This window comes from Limulus polyphemus, unplaced genomic scaffold, assembly GCF_000517525.1.
Source record: "Limulus polyphemus unplaced genomic scaffold, Limulus_polyphemus-2.1.2 Scaffold2253, whole genome shotgun sequence".
Lineage (NCBI taxonomy): Eukaryota > Metazoa > Arthropoda > Merostomata > Xiphosura > Limulidae > Limulus > Limulus polyphemus.
In genome coordinates this window covers 107345-124125 of record NW_013667863.1, presented here as the reverse complement: position 1 = coordinate 124125, position 16781 = coordinate 107345, and the positions used below count along the sequence as shown (strand labels likewise).

Genomic DNA, 16781 nt, shown 5'->3' with positions numbered 1-16781 from the left:
GTAATCCAAGGCAACACACTCGTGAAATGGCCATGAAATTGTATGTCTCTCATGAAACAATACATAAACATCTAAGGAATATTGGAAAACTCCATAAAGAAGGTGTTTGGGTGCCTCACGAACTCGTTCGCTGCAACACCATCTTAATGGGAAGACGTATGCAAATGTGGAAGGTGTTAAAGAGGACATCGACATGTTTTTTTTGCTTCAAAGTCAAATGATTTCTTTAATAAGGACATTAACAACCTGATTGTAAGATGGAAAAGTATCATCGATAAGAATGGAGTCTATTTCATTTAATAAATGTTTTGTTTTGATAAGTTCTTCGGGTTTTTTCATGTAAAAAAAAGCGACATTAATTTCTTGATGACCTAATATTATCTATATATTAGCTGCGGCCCGCTAAACATTTGCGGTAGTTTTCATACCCTTCGCTTGAATTTTCCTTATTCAATCATTTTCATGCACGGCATTTAAGCTACGCTTTCTTGCAGGCTTTATGTGTTAGATCGATAAATACTGTTCTATTTAAAAAAAACATTTTACGTGGTCAGACAAACAAACTCATGTAAATGTAACTTTATTAAATAAAACTACACGTAAAGTAAACAATAAAGCATAGTAATTGTGTTTATAGTAGTGTACAGAGTATGAAACAGTTATGAGCGTTCAGTGTATGACACAGTTTTATTAGTTGAAATAAAGTAACTTACAAGAACGAAGAATAAAGCCTGTAGTAAAGAAAAAGTAGCTAAAAGGTGTTTATAGCAGTCTATGAAACGAACCGAAGCTAAATTACTGCAAAGTAAAGTATAATTAAGGTTGTAATGAATGAAAACTTAGCTGAATATGCAGAAACGTCTGAATGCGTGTACATAAAGTGATAAAAATATGGTTTTGAATGAACTGTGCATGCATATTTTAGACCTAAATAAGTCTAGAAAGCCCATAGAAATTATATTTAGTGTAATATTCGTTTTTTTTAAGGAAATTACACCTGGGTTAAGTGTTGTTTGTGTGAAATAGTTTGGAAATAAAAAAACAACAACTAAAGTTGAAATCTAGACCAGTCGTCACGTGATGACAACGACATTGTGCCATCGTGTTCCATACTGGTTGCATTGAAAAGTTTGACAAAGCAAACACAAGTAACGAGGTTCTGAATTGAAAAGCTAATATACAATCCGGACTCCTCGGACAAAGGTCTTTTTAACAATATGAGAGTTGTAGCGTTTGATCGACAAAATTGCGAGAATAGTTCCGGACAGACAAACGTAAGCGTAATGTTTATATAGATTAGATCAATATCAAACACTTTGTTATAGTCACGTGCTTTAGAGTGTTGCTTGGCATGGAAAGAATAACATTACTAACTACGTGCCTTAGAACAGTGCGTTGTAGTAGAGTGAACTACAGAAGAATATGAATTGAACGTTACTGGCTACGTCTTTAGAACATTGTGCTACAGGAGAATGAAGCTCAAATTTACGAGCTACGTCTTGCAACGTTTTAGTAAAGGAGAACCTGACAAATTAAAGGGTAAACTAACAGCATCCACCAGTTCTTGTGCCATTACCATTGTCTGATCGGTAGTGGGTTTTGACTGTCATTCTTATAGCGCACCCCTAAGTGTGGAATGCGTTTTCTGGCAATGAAACACACACCGGACACCCTAACAGCAAGGCCACACCAGACCTATGGCATAAGGGAAACAAATTGAAGAAGACGAAACACTGACGACAATCACGACCTTACCTGACGACAATCACGACGTAATGGATTTGTCAAAACGATTCATACCAATCGATGCAGACACCATCCAGAAAATTTGATTCTTTAATTGAATAAATAGATTTGTTTAAACAGTTACAGACACCCCCAATGAAAGAATAGACCATTCCAAGCTTTTACTTCTTGTTAAATAAATGTTTAAACAACTATATTTATTCAATTATGTACCAGCTGCCCAGTGTCGGATAACAATACGAAGAATAAAATTTTGGCGAAATGCAACAAGTTTTTCAAATACCTATAGAATGATAGGTTTTTTTTTGTGAGTGTAAAACACTTAAATACACCAGTTCGATTCTTTAATCATTCCGAAAACAAAGGATTGATATAACATGCAGTAAGTTTTAACACGAAATGGTGATAGGAGATAAATACTTATTTAAGTTTTAGTTTTAATCAGATACCATTGTTATTCTCTTGTTCAAAGAAATCAGTAAAATACGCAAAATGTAATAATTTTACTAAGTTTCACTGATTTATTTTTTTTTATAGTGAGAAGATTATATCCAGTGGATAATGCTCCAAAAGCTTAGAAAGTAAATTGGAATTTCATTAGTACGTGTATACGCTTTGTTGCCCCCCAGTGGCACAGCGGTATGTCTGCGGACTTATAACGCTAGAAACCAGGTTTCTATACCCGTGGTGGGCAGAGCACAGATAGCCCTTTGTGTAGCTTTGTGCTTAATAACAAACATATATGCTTCGTTGAAGCGCAGAGCTGGAGAATTCGATCGTTGCGCTGCGTCCACTGCAAGTATCGAACCCCGATTTTTAATGTTATAAGCCCTAAAGCTGAGCCAGCGTTGGTTAAATTGTGACAAGTCTTCTAAAAACGATAAAGGTCTTTACCTTACACACTCTTTATCATCTCCTTACACGTAAACAGTTTTCTAAAAACTACATCTCTCATCCTTAGCCAGCTCTTTACACGTAAACTACGCTTCATATCACTAGCTCTTCCATCTCCAAAACTAAGGTATCTCAGTTCAAGCGGAAGTTGTTGTGAAACTAACGGAATAACGTTGTCTTCTATAAATAAAGTTTACGCTAGTACGTTTTAGGTTTGTTTCATCTAACCCTAAGCTTCAACTGAATTTTAATGTTGTTGTTCTTTCCTGTACGGAAATGTAAGAATTTACAACCTTGTTTTAAAATCCAATAAAGGATACCAATTCATTCACTTCAAAATATGAATGATATAACTTCTGTAAAACAAATACCAGTACTTTATCGGGAAGGATATCAATAAATATCAATAAAGGATATCAATTCATTCACTTCAAAATATGAATGATATAACTTCTGTAAAACAAATACCAGTACTTTATCGGGAAGGATATCAATAAATATCAATAAAGAATATCAATTCATTCACTTCAAAATATGAATGATATAACTTCTGTAAAACAAATACCAGTACTTTATCGGGAAGGATATACGACAAGTGTCTTTGCATAGTGTCGATACGTGAACATTTCTTAAGCTAGATTTCCTAACGCGATGGCCCGGCATAGCCAGGTATTTAAGGCGCTCGACTCGTAATCTGCGGGTCGCGGGTTCGAATCCCCATTCCATCAAACATGCTCGCTCTTTCAGCCGTGGGGGCGTTATATAGTGGCGGTCAATCCTACTATTCGTTGGTAAAAGAGTAGCCCAAGAGTTGGCGGTGGGAGGTGACGACTAGCTGCCTTCCCTCTAGTCCATCACTGCTAAATTAGGGATGGCTAGCGCAGATAGCCCTCGTGTAGCTTTGCGCGAAATTCATAACAAACCAAACCTTACGCGATTTATTTTTAATTATTTTTGACCATCGACACATAAAAAGTACTGATGAAGAGAGAGAGAGAGAGAGTATCAATGAAACTTGCTTCCTTTTTTTTTGTTTTAGAAAACATCCTGTAAAACATGGGATACACGAACCTCTATCGTATACTACAAAAGGAATAATAAGAAAAAAAAGAACTAGGCGAGTATTTTGTCATACTTATGTTAAAATCTTATAGCATGCCTTTGTAGAATACAATACCCAACGACCTCTATTGTTATCATATCCGAACATGTAGATATGTAGTATCCTGTCACGTGGGGCAACAGTTATTTGCAAACAGACTACTCTGACAAAGTCTTCCGGCAAAAAGAACAAAAAAAAAAACAGCAGTGTTTATTTCGTTTTTCACCAATCAAAATGACATATATGATAGATAGCGATGTATATATATATATATATATATATATAGGTTGTCTATGCAATGTATCACATTCTTGTCTTTCTTTTTTGTCGATAACTTGTCATTAGGAACGTTCGACTCTTTTTTTTTTCTTTCAGACTATATTTAAGGATAAAGGTACAATTTTAATTATGTACTAGAAAATGAACAGCCTTGAAAATTCACCGATTGGTCACATGTTTTATTTCTCGAAACTTGTTGCTTTGTGCTGGTGTTAACACGTGGCTCTGGGCGCTCGTTGTACGAGTCACAGCTGCGTTTCTTTTTTAATGGAATGATCTGGATTAAGACAAACGTTTTTACCAGATCCCAAGATCGTTTAGCATAACATAATACTTTACAAACGAAGTGTTATTTGTTGCGTAGAGGTCACGCGCACTTTCGGTGTATGCTATCTGCCTGGCTTTCTGTACTGGTGAATTACGTACAAAAAAAGCACGGTTATTACTCAAAAATCAATTGTTCATACTTCAATTAGGTGGCAAAATGTTCATACTTCAATTAGGTGGCAAAATGTTCATACTTCAATTAGGTAGCAAAATGTTCATACTTCAATTAGGTAGCAAAATGTTCATACTTCAATTACGTAGCAAAATGTTCATACTTCAATTAGGTAGCAAAATGTTCATACTTCGAATTAGGTAGCAAAATGTTCATAGTTCAATTAGGTGGCAAAATGTTCATACTTCAATTAGGTGGCAAAATGTTCATACTTCAATTAGGCAGCAAAATGTTCATATTTCAATTACGTAGCAAAATGTTCATACTTCAATTAGGTAGCAAAATGTTCATACTTTAATTAGGCAGCAAAATGTTCATACTTCGGATTAGGTAGCAAAATGTTCATACTTCAATTAGGCAGCAAAATGTTCATACTTCAATTAGGTGGCAGAATGTTCATACTTCAATTAGGTAGCAAAATGTTCATACTTCAATTAAGCAGCAAAATGTTCATACTTCAATTAGGTAGCAAAATGTTCATACTTCGGATTAGTTGGCAAAATGTTCATACTTCGAATTATGTGGTAGAATGTTCATACTTCGAATAGGTAGCAGAATGTTCATACTTCGAATTAGGTGGCAGAATGTTCATACTTCGGAATAGGTAGCAAAATGTTCATATTTCGGATGGTTATGTTTGTACCACATTATTGTAACTGTAATATAATCACTGCGACTCGTTATGTTTTTTAACTAAACAAACCCTAATCAGAAAATCTTATAACTTACAAGTGTTCATTTTAAAATAACTGCCGATAACACAAAATGACTTGCATAAAATAATATATTCCTAGCCGCAGGACGCAGAGATGAGACTCGATTTATTGCCAAAGACACCCTTCTTTTAAATTGTGAACCTCCTTAAGGTTCTTTACATGAACATACTTGGCACAAATCTGAGTTGACTTCGGAACAATGTTATCATTTCAATTGCAATTGAAAGCCTACTTTATACGTGTTAAAAGCTCGTCCCGCGATTAACTATTCTCGGCGAGTGCAGATTTTAAAGATGAGGCCTCCTGTTATGTTAATTTATTTTTAATCTAATACAATCCGCCCTTGAAAATACAATCCGCCCTTGGAAATTGTGTTTAAATTCCCAACAGAATTAACAATAAAATATAATTTCACTAACTATTCCAGTAAGTAGTTAATTTATTTTAAAATAATTTAGTATGTAAAGTAATGCCGCTAAATTAATTTTGTTATAAGCATATACTTTATCGATGAGCCGAGTCTTGCTTCGTGGATTAGATAGCCCGGACTTTGAATCCAAAGTGTCCTAGTTCACGTCCGGTCTGATAAAAGTAACTCAAGAGCTGACAGTGGGTGTCGTTGAATGTCAGTCAAATTTAGCGAAGGGTATGCGCGAATAGTTTATTCGAAGTTCTTTCTGCCTTTTGAGGTAATTGGGAAAACACCTTGGGGATAATAATAATAAATAAACTGCTAAAGCTAAAGCTGTGTGATGGATAGGCAGCACTGTATCTATTTTAAATTTATGGGTGTTTGACAAGTTTGATTGATTAATATATATATATATATATACATAACAGATTTTATGTTAAGAAAAAAAAAAGAAATTGAAAAGTTATTATTTCTAAAACGCTTTTATCAACGCTAAAATAAAACTAGACTTTGTCCTGATTCAGAATAACGCCCAATTTCATACTGCCACGATTGCGATGAACTATCTTGAACAACCAACCGTTAAATCACAGTTTGGCCTAAATCCTAATCTAAAGGTCGCGGGTTCGAATCCCCATGACCGCACATCTCTCTCTTTGAGCCGTGAAGGCGTTTTAGTGTGATAGTCAATTACACTGTTCGTTGATAAAAGAGCAGCCCAAGAGTTGGTGGTGTTGACTAGCTGCGTTTCCTCTAGTCTAACACTGCTAAATTAGGGACGGTTAACGCAGATAGCCCTTGTGTAGCTTTACGCGAAATTCAAAACCAAATCAAGTGATATCTGTGAGACCTCCTTAGATGTCCTATTTGTCATCGCGGATGCTCCAATAAAGAATGGTGAGTTTAAATTGTTACTAGTCTTATTGTGATGTAATGTTACATGTTCCACCATGTTACCAGCTGAACACTACATTTATGATTTGAGGTTATTCATGTTTCACGGGCTAGAATTAGCAATATGTTATATAAAAAAAAAAATATTTAACTGTCTATTAGTGAGTGAATCTTGTTAAATTGGTTGAACAATAACTTATGTATAAGTACTCTCCCTTCTGAGTAGTTAAATTATAACTGCTGCATGTAAAGTAAGCATTCCTTATAGGTTATAAATCTAGATATTAATCAGAACATCAATATTACAAACGTTTTCAGGTACGTACAGAAATACGGTTCTGTTTTCTGGCACAGAAAATGATTTTTTCTTGAAAGTTTCGCGTTTTATTTTTTTTTTAGAGGTAAATTAACTTGTTATTCACGAAAATGACAAACACGTAAGTTCTCTTGGCATGAGATAAATGTAATGTTGGATTGTTGTGGAAATCAGTGACTAGAAAATACCTTAACTGTTTCATTCATGAAACTACTTCTTACTGATGGAAGTATTAAAACCTAGCAGAAAGATTGTTTGTTTGAAGTTAAGCACAAAGCAACACAATGGGCTATCAGTGCTCTGCACACCACGGGTATCGAAACCCGGATTCTAGCGTTGGAAGTCCACAGACATACACTAGCAGGAAGAAAGGATATTCTTACAAATGACTCAATTTTTGGTAATTTGTGTACCTGTTACAAGCCTATCTGTTGAATTGAATTTAAAGGTCTAATTTGTTGAGTTAAATAGAAGTTTGGTTTTTATATAAGCTTATTATCCTGCAGCTTCTGTGTCTATAAACTGTTTCTCAGTTAGCAAGAGAAGGCATAGGATGTCAGGTGAACGTGAGGTAGTATGTAAACTGAACATACGTATCACTGATATTATATATTCTACTACAAGTAAACTTATCATACATATCACTGATATTATATATTCTATTACAAGTAAACTTAACATACATATCACTGATATTCTATATTCTATTACAAGTAAACTTATCATACGTATCACTGATATTATATTATACATATCACTGATATTATATATTCTGTTACAAGTAAACTTAACATACGTATCACTGATATTATGTATTATATTACAAGTAAACTTAACATACATATTACTGATATTATATATATTCTATTACAAGTAAACTTAACATACATATCACTGATATTATATATTCTGTTACAAGTAAACTTAACATACATATCACTGATATTATATATTCTATTGCAAGTAAACTTAACATACATATCACTGATATTATCGCTCGAAGCAGTTGCGCATACCTTGCGTACCCACTACAGCCGGACGAGATCATTTTTACGCAGGAATATTACATACATTTTATAACCATATCTCACAAGATGTGGTCAGTAGGCAATTCAAGGTCGAAAAGAGGTCAACATTGAACGCATATATTTTCGTTTTGAGATACCTATAGTTTCGTTTTGAGGTACCTATAATTTCGTTTTGAGATACCAATAGTTTGGTTTTGAGATGCCAACAGTTTCGTTTTGAGATAGTTATAGTTTCGTTTTGAGATACTTTTAGTTTCGATTTGAGATACCTATAGTTTCGTTTTCTAAAAACAAATCTTACTTACTATAAAAGCTGTAACTTGTAATAAAAAACGTGAATACTTATATTTGATGTAGTTAGGCCTAAAATAATGTGATAACAATTACATTAACTGTATATTTGTTTTGTTTTCAGTATTCCTTTTAATTTGTCTATTTCTGATCTAAAACCTTAAGAGTGTAAACACGGCGTTTCAGATATATTTTTCGTTTCCGACAAGCCACTGATGAAAACGTTTTTCATCTAGTTTGACTTCTTTTTTTTTTAATTTGGTGTAAAGCTACTCAAGGGATTTCTGCTCTAGTCGTCCCTAAGTTAGAAGCGACAGACTAGAGGAAAAGCAGCTAGTCAACACCATCCACCGCCAACTCTTGGGCTACTCTTTTACCAACAAAAAGTAAGATAGATCGTCACATTATAACGACCCCACGGCTGTAAAGGTGAACATGTTCGATGATAGAATTTGAACTCGCAACCCGCAGATTGCAAATCGAGTTCCCTAACCACTAGGCCATGCCAAGCTGTTCTGAATTTCGGTGTAAGAATCGGTTAAGGTTGAGAAAGGTGAGAAAGCGATTGACTTTTGTTCAGTCCCAAAGGAACTAAGGGATTACAGTGCTAAGTACTTAGAGGATTATTAGATGAGCGGCACAATCTATATATATTATTAAAACTCTGAGATTGTTTGTTTCTTTGTCTGTAATCAAATACACCAAAAACGGCGCACAATAGCGCCATATTTGTGATGAAATGAGAACAGAAATGAGAATAGAAACAGAATAAAACAAGTTAACGGCGCTAACTCGGTAACCCGTGGCCCGATGAAGTTTCGTAAAGAGCGCGAACGGTAGTTTGATGTAAAATTACTCATGCTAGAAGTTTTCATAAAAGTGACCCGAAATAACGGCGCTAACTCGCCCCCCTGTCCGATTTTAACAAACCTTGTTTTATTCTGTTTTTATATCTCATTTCATTACAAATATGGCGCTATTGTGGGCCGTATTTCGGGTCACTTTTATGAAAATTTCGAGCATGAGTAATTTTACATCACGCTACCGTTCGTGCTCTTTACGAAACTTCTTCGTTCAAATCTATTTCCCTGTCAATGTTCCCATCTTAATTAAAAGGCGTAAGATGACAAAAACAAGATCTTGAAGAATTTTTCAATAATGTGCCTTGGTTATGGTAGGTAATTCGAAGAAAAAATAAAGTGTTACTGTTTCTTATTTGTAGGAGGCTTAAGAGGAAAACCCACAACATAATCAACTAATTCATCACGATACCTGAAAACTCTGACTTCACTTTTTTGAAAAATGAAATTGTCTTTACTTTTATTCCCGATCAATAATCAAATATCTTTTCGTAAATTATGAATAACATGAATGGATTGAAATATCTAATTAAGTTATCTCAAAATAAACCTTCATTTCGGTGAAATATTGAAATTAGCTTGAATTCTTCATAACCTCTGAATAGTGGGTGATCCAACGGGTCACGGTGGTCTAGTAACCCCTATAGTTATAAGTCCTTTTAATCTGAAATAAGAAAAACTGGTGTCTTTGGTGTGATTTGGAGAGAAATATAAAAGACAAGGCAATCAATGAGAAAAAAAGAGATGTGAGAGAGAACATATATAAACCGAGAGAGAGGCGAAGGAAGATATGCTGCCAGTAAGAACCAAAGCTTATTTTAGATCTATGTGTTGTTTATTATAGTAATAAACAGAAATTTATGTTTAAATTTGGTATGAATCAAGTCTTGATACAAATAAGTAAAAACCTTAATAAAATATAAGGGAAAGTGACGTGCCAGTACAGCACGATCGTAACAAAGTCGACCTGTGATGTGAGAAGACGACCTTATCTTTCAATACAAAATACAAACAATAAAAGTACGAGCTAATAATAAAACAGAATTGTTGTTCCAAACTTACTATTATCTAATTTATGGGTATTTTTGTTAGAGGGCCTGGTGTGGGCGATCGGCTCAAAATCTCGAATCCCAATGTTAACATTGAATTTTGTTGACTATATGCCTTTGATCTGTTTTTATGCCCGGTATGGCCAGTTGGTTAGAGCGCTCGCAATCTGAGGGTCGCGTGTTCGAATCCTCGTCTCACCAAACATGCTCGCCCTTTCAGCAGTGAGGCCGTTATAATGCGACGGGCAATCCCACTAATCGTGGGTAAAAAAAGTAACCCAAGAGTTGGCTGTGGGTGGTGTAGACTAGCTGCCTTCCCTCTAGTCTATTTCTTCTGAATTAGGGACGGCTAGCGCAGATTGTCCTCGAGTAGCTTGGCGCGAGATTTAACATAAACAACCCTCTAAATGTAAGTACTTGATAAAGCAGGAATGCAGCCATCTTGTTCAATAACTTATATCAACAAAACACTGGTGATTAGGGCGCTCGACTCGCGATCTGCGGGTTAAAGTCTCTTAACTGAACATGCTAGCCCTTTCAGCCGTGGGGACGTTATTATGTGACGGTCAATCCCAGTATTTGTTGGTAAAGAGCAACTTAAGAGTTGGCGGTGGATGGTGGTGTTGTCGTTTTGTAGGGCGTTTAACTGGCATAGACCTCCAGAATACTAACAAAACGAAGTATTTTTTCTCATGTGAAGATTAAAGTATGTTAAACATATCCAAGAATCTTTCTCTGTTCTATATATATATTTAATAATGTGTTATCTCTAATTTATGCATAGCGTAATTATGATTAAAGCATAATAGTAAATTGACAAACAACGATTTATAAGACTAATGAAGTGGTTTGAGTTTTGAGGAACATATTACATGTTTCGCCAGAAGATTTGTTTGTATTTTTAAATGATCTTTCAAAGCATGTTGTGTGTTCCTTAAAACTATAGCCACACTTCATTATTCTTATAAACCGTTGTCTGTAAATTTGCTATTACATTGCTATAAAGTATTTCCATACACAAGTATTATTAAAATATATTATATTCACAAGGCTTTTGTTAACCAAAGATGCAAAGATATTAGCAAATTATTTTTCAAAGGAACTTGCAACCAAATTTCAGAAACGTTTATAAAATCAAACACGAGTAACAGTTAAGAATTTGATTAATGTCGACTTCTTATAATTATGATCTTATTTAAACATAAACAAGGCCTGTCCCTTGACAACACGATCTCATTCATTCCACACACACGTCGATATGATACTGAAATCAGCAGATTATAAAAGTATTTTTTCTATTAACAGAAACTTTTACTGAACTAGAAAACCGATAATGCCTGCGAGCCACCGATACAACGCTTGGGCCACATAAGTCGCCCAGCCGTGAAATTCAAATGGTTTAAAGCAATGGAACTTCCTGTCTTGTATAATTGTAGTTTCTGGGCAGGTTTTCAATTCTTTGCCACCAGAGAAAGCTTTGATTCTAACAACATTCAAAAGATTTCATGCATAACATCGCAATTCGTATTAGTTTTCCTAATAAGGAATATTCAATATGCGGTGAAAATACCTTTTTTTTTGTTGTGTGTGTGTGTGTGTCCAAAGGCGTTATTAAGCTCTCAGAATGAACTACTGTATTTTAGCGCCCTCTATTCTTGCACCACTTGTGTATATCAATCGACAATTCCTGTTATGTTAAGGCAAACAATGCTTGAGGTTTTGTAAAGTAAATTTTGACTATAAACCAGTTATATTGCTTATGTTATACACAAGAAATAAAGAAGTGTGAATTCGCACTTTTAGATGAGTGAAGAACTGATAAAGGAAGTTCACGTAAAACATGTACATCCTCGAATGTAGATGAGTAAAGAACTGATAAAGGAAGTTCACGTAAAACATGTACATCCTCGAATGTAGATGAGTGAAGAACTGATAAAGGAAATTCACGTAAAACATGTACATCCTTGAATGTAGATAAGTGAATAACTGATAAAGGAAGTTCACGTAAAACATGTACATCCTCGAATGTAGATGAGTGAAGAACTGATAAAGGAAGTTCACGTAAAACATGTACATTCTTGAATGTAGATGAGTGAAGAACTGATAAAGGACGTTCACGTAAAACATGTACATCCTTGAATGTAGATGAGTGAAGAACTGATAAAGGAAGTTCACGTAAAACATGTACATCCTTGAATGTAGATGAGTGAAGAACTGATAAAGGAAGTTCACGTAAAACATGTACATCCTCGAATGTAGATGAGTGAAGAACTGATAAAGGAAGTTCACGTAAAACATGTACATCCTCGAATGTAGATGAGTGAAGAACTGATAAAGGATGTTAACGTACATAAAACATGTACATACTCGAATGTAAATGAATGAAGAACTGATAAAGGATGTTAACGTAAAACATGAACATCCACATCCTCGAATGCATTTATTACGCATTTCTTCATTCATTAACTTCATAACTGGTGTACATTTTCATCTTTTTTTTTTTTTTTTTTTTTACTAAGTTGACCACTAAAGTAACATTTAGTTTGTTTGACGCAAGTATTAAATAGTATTTAATGATAAGTCAGTGAAACTATGTACTTCTTAAGTATTGATAATTAAATAAGTGAAAAATACGAAAGACCGATACGGACAAATATGATGTTCGCTTGTTTTTACTTTAGTTGCCAAGCAACAAAAAATTGTTTGAAGTTCGCTTGTTTTAACTTTAGTTGCCAAGCAACTTTTTTTGTTTTTTGTTTTGTTTTTTGAATTTCGCGCAAAGCTACACGAGGGCTATCTGCGATAGCCGTCCATAATTTAGCAGTGTAAGACTAGAGGGAAGGCAGCTAGTCATAACCACCCACCGCCAACTCTTGGGTTACTATTTTACCAATGAATAGTGGGATTGACCGTCACATTATAACGCCCCCACGGCTGAAAGGGCGAGCATGTTTGGTGTGACGGGGATTCGAACCCGCGATCCTCAGCTCACGAGTCGAGTGCCTTAACCACCTGGCCATGCCGGGCCCATTTACCTATAGGGTTCCACTGAAAGTAAGCACTATAATAAAGACACTACCGACCGTTGTTGGGCGTATATATGATTCTGAACACAACAACATTACGAAAATGAAACATTTTATCAGCTATTTTCTCATTTTCAAGTACAGCCCTGAATTCTTTTATTTAAATTCTAAAATATTATTAAATTATTATTGGATATTGTTTACACGATAAGATCAGATTGGTGGGACGGGGGATTCGAACCAGTGACCCTCAGATTGCTAGTCATGCGCTCTAAACACCTAGCCATGCTGGATCATTTTTGTTGAATTTCGTACAAAGCTACTCGACAGCTATCTGTTCTGTCGTCCCTAATATGAAAGTGATAGACTAGAAGGAAGACAACAACCCAACATCACCCACCGTCAACTCTTGGGCTGTTCTTTTACCGACGAAAAATAGGATTGACTGTTATATTTTAAAGCCTTCACGGCTGAAAGGGCGAGAGTGTTCGTTTGACTGGATTCGAACCTGCGACCCGCAAATCGCGAGTCAAATGCCTTAACCACCAGGCTATGCCAGAATAAAAAGAATGAAAGTGATTAAAATTACAACTAAACTAATGTTATTTACTACGATCTCTTAGTATGTGAGGGCTGCTACATTTCTAGCCTCTGCTACGCTGAAATGTTCATCATTCAGGTTTGTTTTTAAACATTTTATCATCGTCTATAGCAGTTAAATCCAGAAAAAAACAACCTCAAGTATACTTATCTGGAAATTGATATATAAATGTTATAAGCGATTTATACTTAGCTATGTGCCCTTATACGAAAAAAGCGCGAAATTCACACCAACCTTTGCTAATAAACTTAAACATTGCGCTTCACGGGTCGTCTTAAGTTGATAATAAAAAAGTTTAACACAGGAAAAGGCGCGAAATTCACACCAAACTTTGCTAATAAACTTAAACATTGCACTTCACGGGTCGTCTTAAGTTGATAATAAAAAGTTTAACACAGGAAAGATTTTTAACGTCATAGTGTGGCATGATTTAAAGAGAGAGAAAAAAAGTGATATTGGCTGAAATAACACCATGTACACCGCGTTATGTATTATACTATTTGAAAGTAAACTGCATTATTGCCACCTATATTTTCTTTAACTCTTCCTCTGATGTTTTATTGAAATTTTCTTTTTACTTTTTCCGCACACCATGCAAATATCCTGCTAAAATGAGAAAATTATACGTATTGTTAGTTACTCCGTATACTACCAGCAGCTCAGCCATTGTGTCTAAATACAAGAACAAATTCCACGTTGCTCTCAGTGTGCTAACATTAGATTTCTTGGAGCTTCAATGTAGGGTTAGTTTATAAACAGTGTACGGAAAATCGTCTTTACATCAGTCAATAATATTGAACTGATACACATTGAAACAAAAAGTTGTATGTTATGAAATTTTATATAAACAATTTTTATTGGACACAATACTTTTTTTTTACGTATTTGACCTATCGAGCTCGTGAAACTTATTTCTCACAGCTATGTTAGTTCTACAACCATAAAAAATTAGGCCCGGCAGGACCAGGTGGTTAAGGCGCTCGACTCGTAATCTGCGGGTCGAGGGTTCGAATCCCTGTCCCACCAAACATGCTCGCCCTTTCAGCCGTCGGGACGTTATAATGGTACGGTCAATCCCACTATTCGTTGCTAAAAGAGTAGCCCAAAAGATGACGGTGGGTGGTGATGAATAGCTGTCTTCCTTCTAGTCTTACACTGCTAAATTAGGGACGGCTATCGCAGATAGCCCTCGTGTAGCTTTGCGCTAAATTCATAACAAACAAAAAATAAATTCAGATAGTTAAAATAAAGGTCCTTGTAGTTATGACAGCTTTATTATATCGTAAACCTCTCGATCTGCTGTAGAAGAACATCAGAAATCATTGTCGTTGGTTTCTATTTCGGGTGCTACATCTTAACCTGAACACTGACACAAGAATCGTTAAACTGTAAATTCCGCTTTGAACATGCCTGTAAAACAGTGCAGTAATTACAGACTTTTCCTTGTTGGTTATTAGAGCTCGTGCGCTGCTTTCCTGTTCTATATCGACGCAGTGACAGATTAACTGCTACCCAAAAAAACAAGTTTCGATGTACGAAAATACATCACTACAAACTAAGATAACAAATGGAAAAATACTGACCCATCACTATGTGAATGTAAATATCCAGGAAGTCTTCAGTAGCACTTCTGAGTAGTTATTTATTTACGCAATTATTTACCATGATACGTGCACTGTTGTATATGAACATACTGAGTAAGTCATGTTGTTAATTTTAGTAAGGATGCTTCGAACACTGTTTAAAGTTGTACGTAAATAGCCTTGACCAAACCATTTTTAACACATTTTCTGGAACTAGCTTCAAAGGGGTTTTTCACGTTCTTCTGTTCCAGGAAATTCTATAACAAGCCATCTCCTTAAGCAGCGGGTCTCAATCTGTGGTGTGAAGGCTCCCTTCAGGTGGTGCGACGAAAGGTGTATAAATCTCACCACCTGAATTTTTTGTCTTTTGGACTACAATTCCGGGGATAGGTTGAATAATTACGAAAAGGAAGCAACAGTATAGTGTACAGATCCAATTGTAGTGAGCAGTGATAAACAAAAAATTCAGGTGGTCCCCAAAATGAAAACCATTGTCCTGAAGCATGAGTACGTTGCTTATTCTTTATAAATCCAGTTTTAAGCTGTAACAGTACATGCCTTGTGAGATTCGACTTTAAAATACATCCTCATTACTCCAGCGTTGAGTATGGGTAACTGGTTTAGTGGCTAAATGAACCTTTATTGGTGGTTAGTGTCCTCCAGGCTGGGAATAGGTGTAGTAAGCACCAAGAGCTAAGTAGGAAGTAGGTAAAGACAATATCCAACAGAAGTGAAGAACGGTAATTAACCCAAACTTACCCTACTGTCTGTTTATCATGACCTATACTGGTCAGCTTGCCATGCTGTAAGACCGACGGTTCAGGGTTCGAACCGCGACATGTCGATAAACATACCCTACACTTTTATCTGTAGGGGCTTTCTTTGTAGGCGTGATACTCATCGGTGCTATTCGATTGAGAGTAGAAATTTAGGCAGCGGGTGCTGCTGACTGGTTACCTTTCTTGCGATAAGCACTTCTAAATTAGGGATGGCTATGCCTGAACCCTGGGGATTTTAGTAGTACAAGTTATCGTTCAGGTTGAAAAATACCAAATACAATTTATCATTGTATTTTTTTTTTTATAACCACCAGTCAGAAAGATTTGAAATATGGTATCGCTTTAGAAAGTTTTTACAATGGATGATACCTTTGATGGAAAAGTTGTCAAATGACCCCAGATTAAGATCTCTGACATTGTCTTTCCTTGGAAAAAATAAGAATTACAAGATTGAGGTGTTTAAGATTCTTAAAGGGGGGGGGGGGGAAGGTCTTGGTGCGTCACCGTTTTTTCGTATTTAATAGTGAGAATGTTAGGACTAGGGGACACAAATATAAATTTTGGCAAGGAAATGGGTTTCCTTCAGATGTAGTGGATCCACTCAGTTTAAGGGAGTTTAAGAGAAGGGTTGATAAATGTTTATATGAGATGGGTCGGATTTGAGTGTATTATTTTGATTTTAAAGTTTAGTTTTGTGGACTGGACG

The 16781-nt window shown here is 35.5% G+C and overlaps 1 protein-coding gene across 4 annotated transcripts in view; it reads right to left on the bottom strand.

The window, feature by feature from the left end:
* LOC111087520 overlaps window positions 1-16781 on the bottom strand; it is a 56448-nt gene that overhangs the window by 37389 nt on the left and 2278 nt on the right. Inside the window, exon 1 of one of the 4 annotated variants that reach the window (XM_022394424.1) lies at window positions 15297-15457. The exons of the other annotated variants lie outside the window; for them this stretch is intronic. The gene's annotated coding sequence lies outside the window, so the exon portion shown is untranslated. Of the gene's footprint in view, window positions 1-15296; window positions 15458-16781 lie in introns of those variants that run through there. 4 annotated transcript variants of the gene reach the window in all.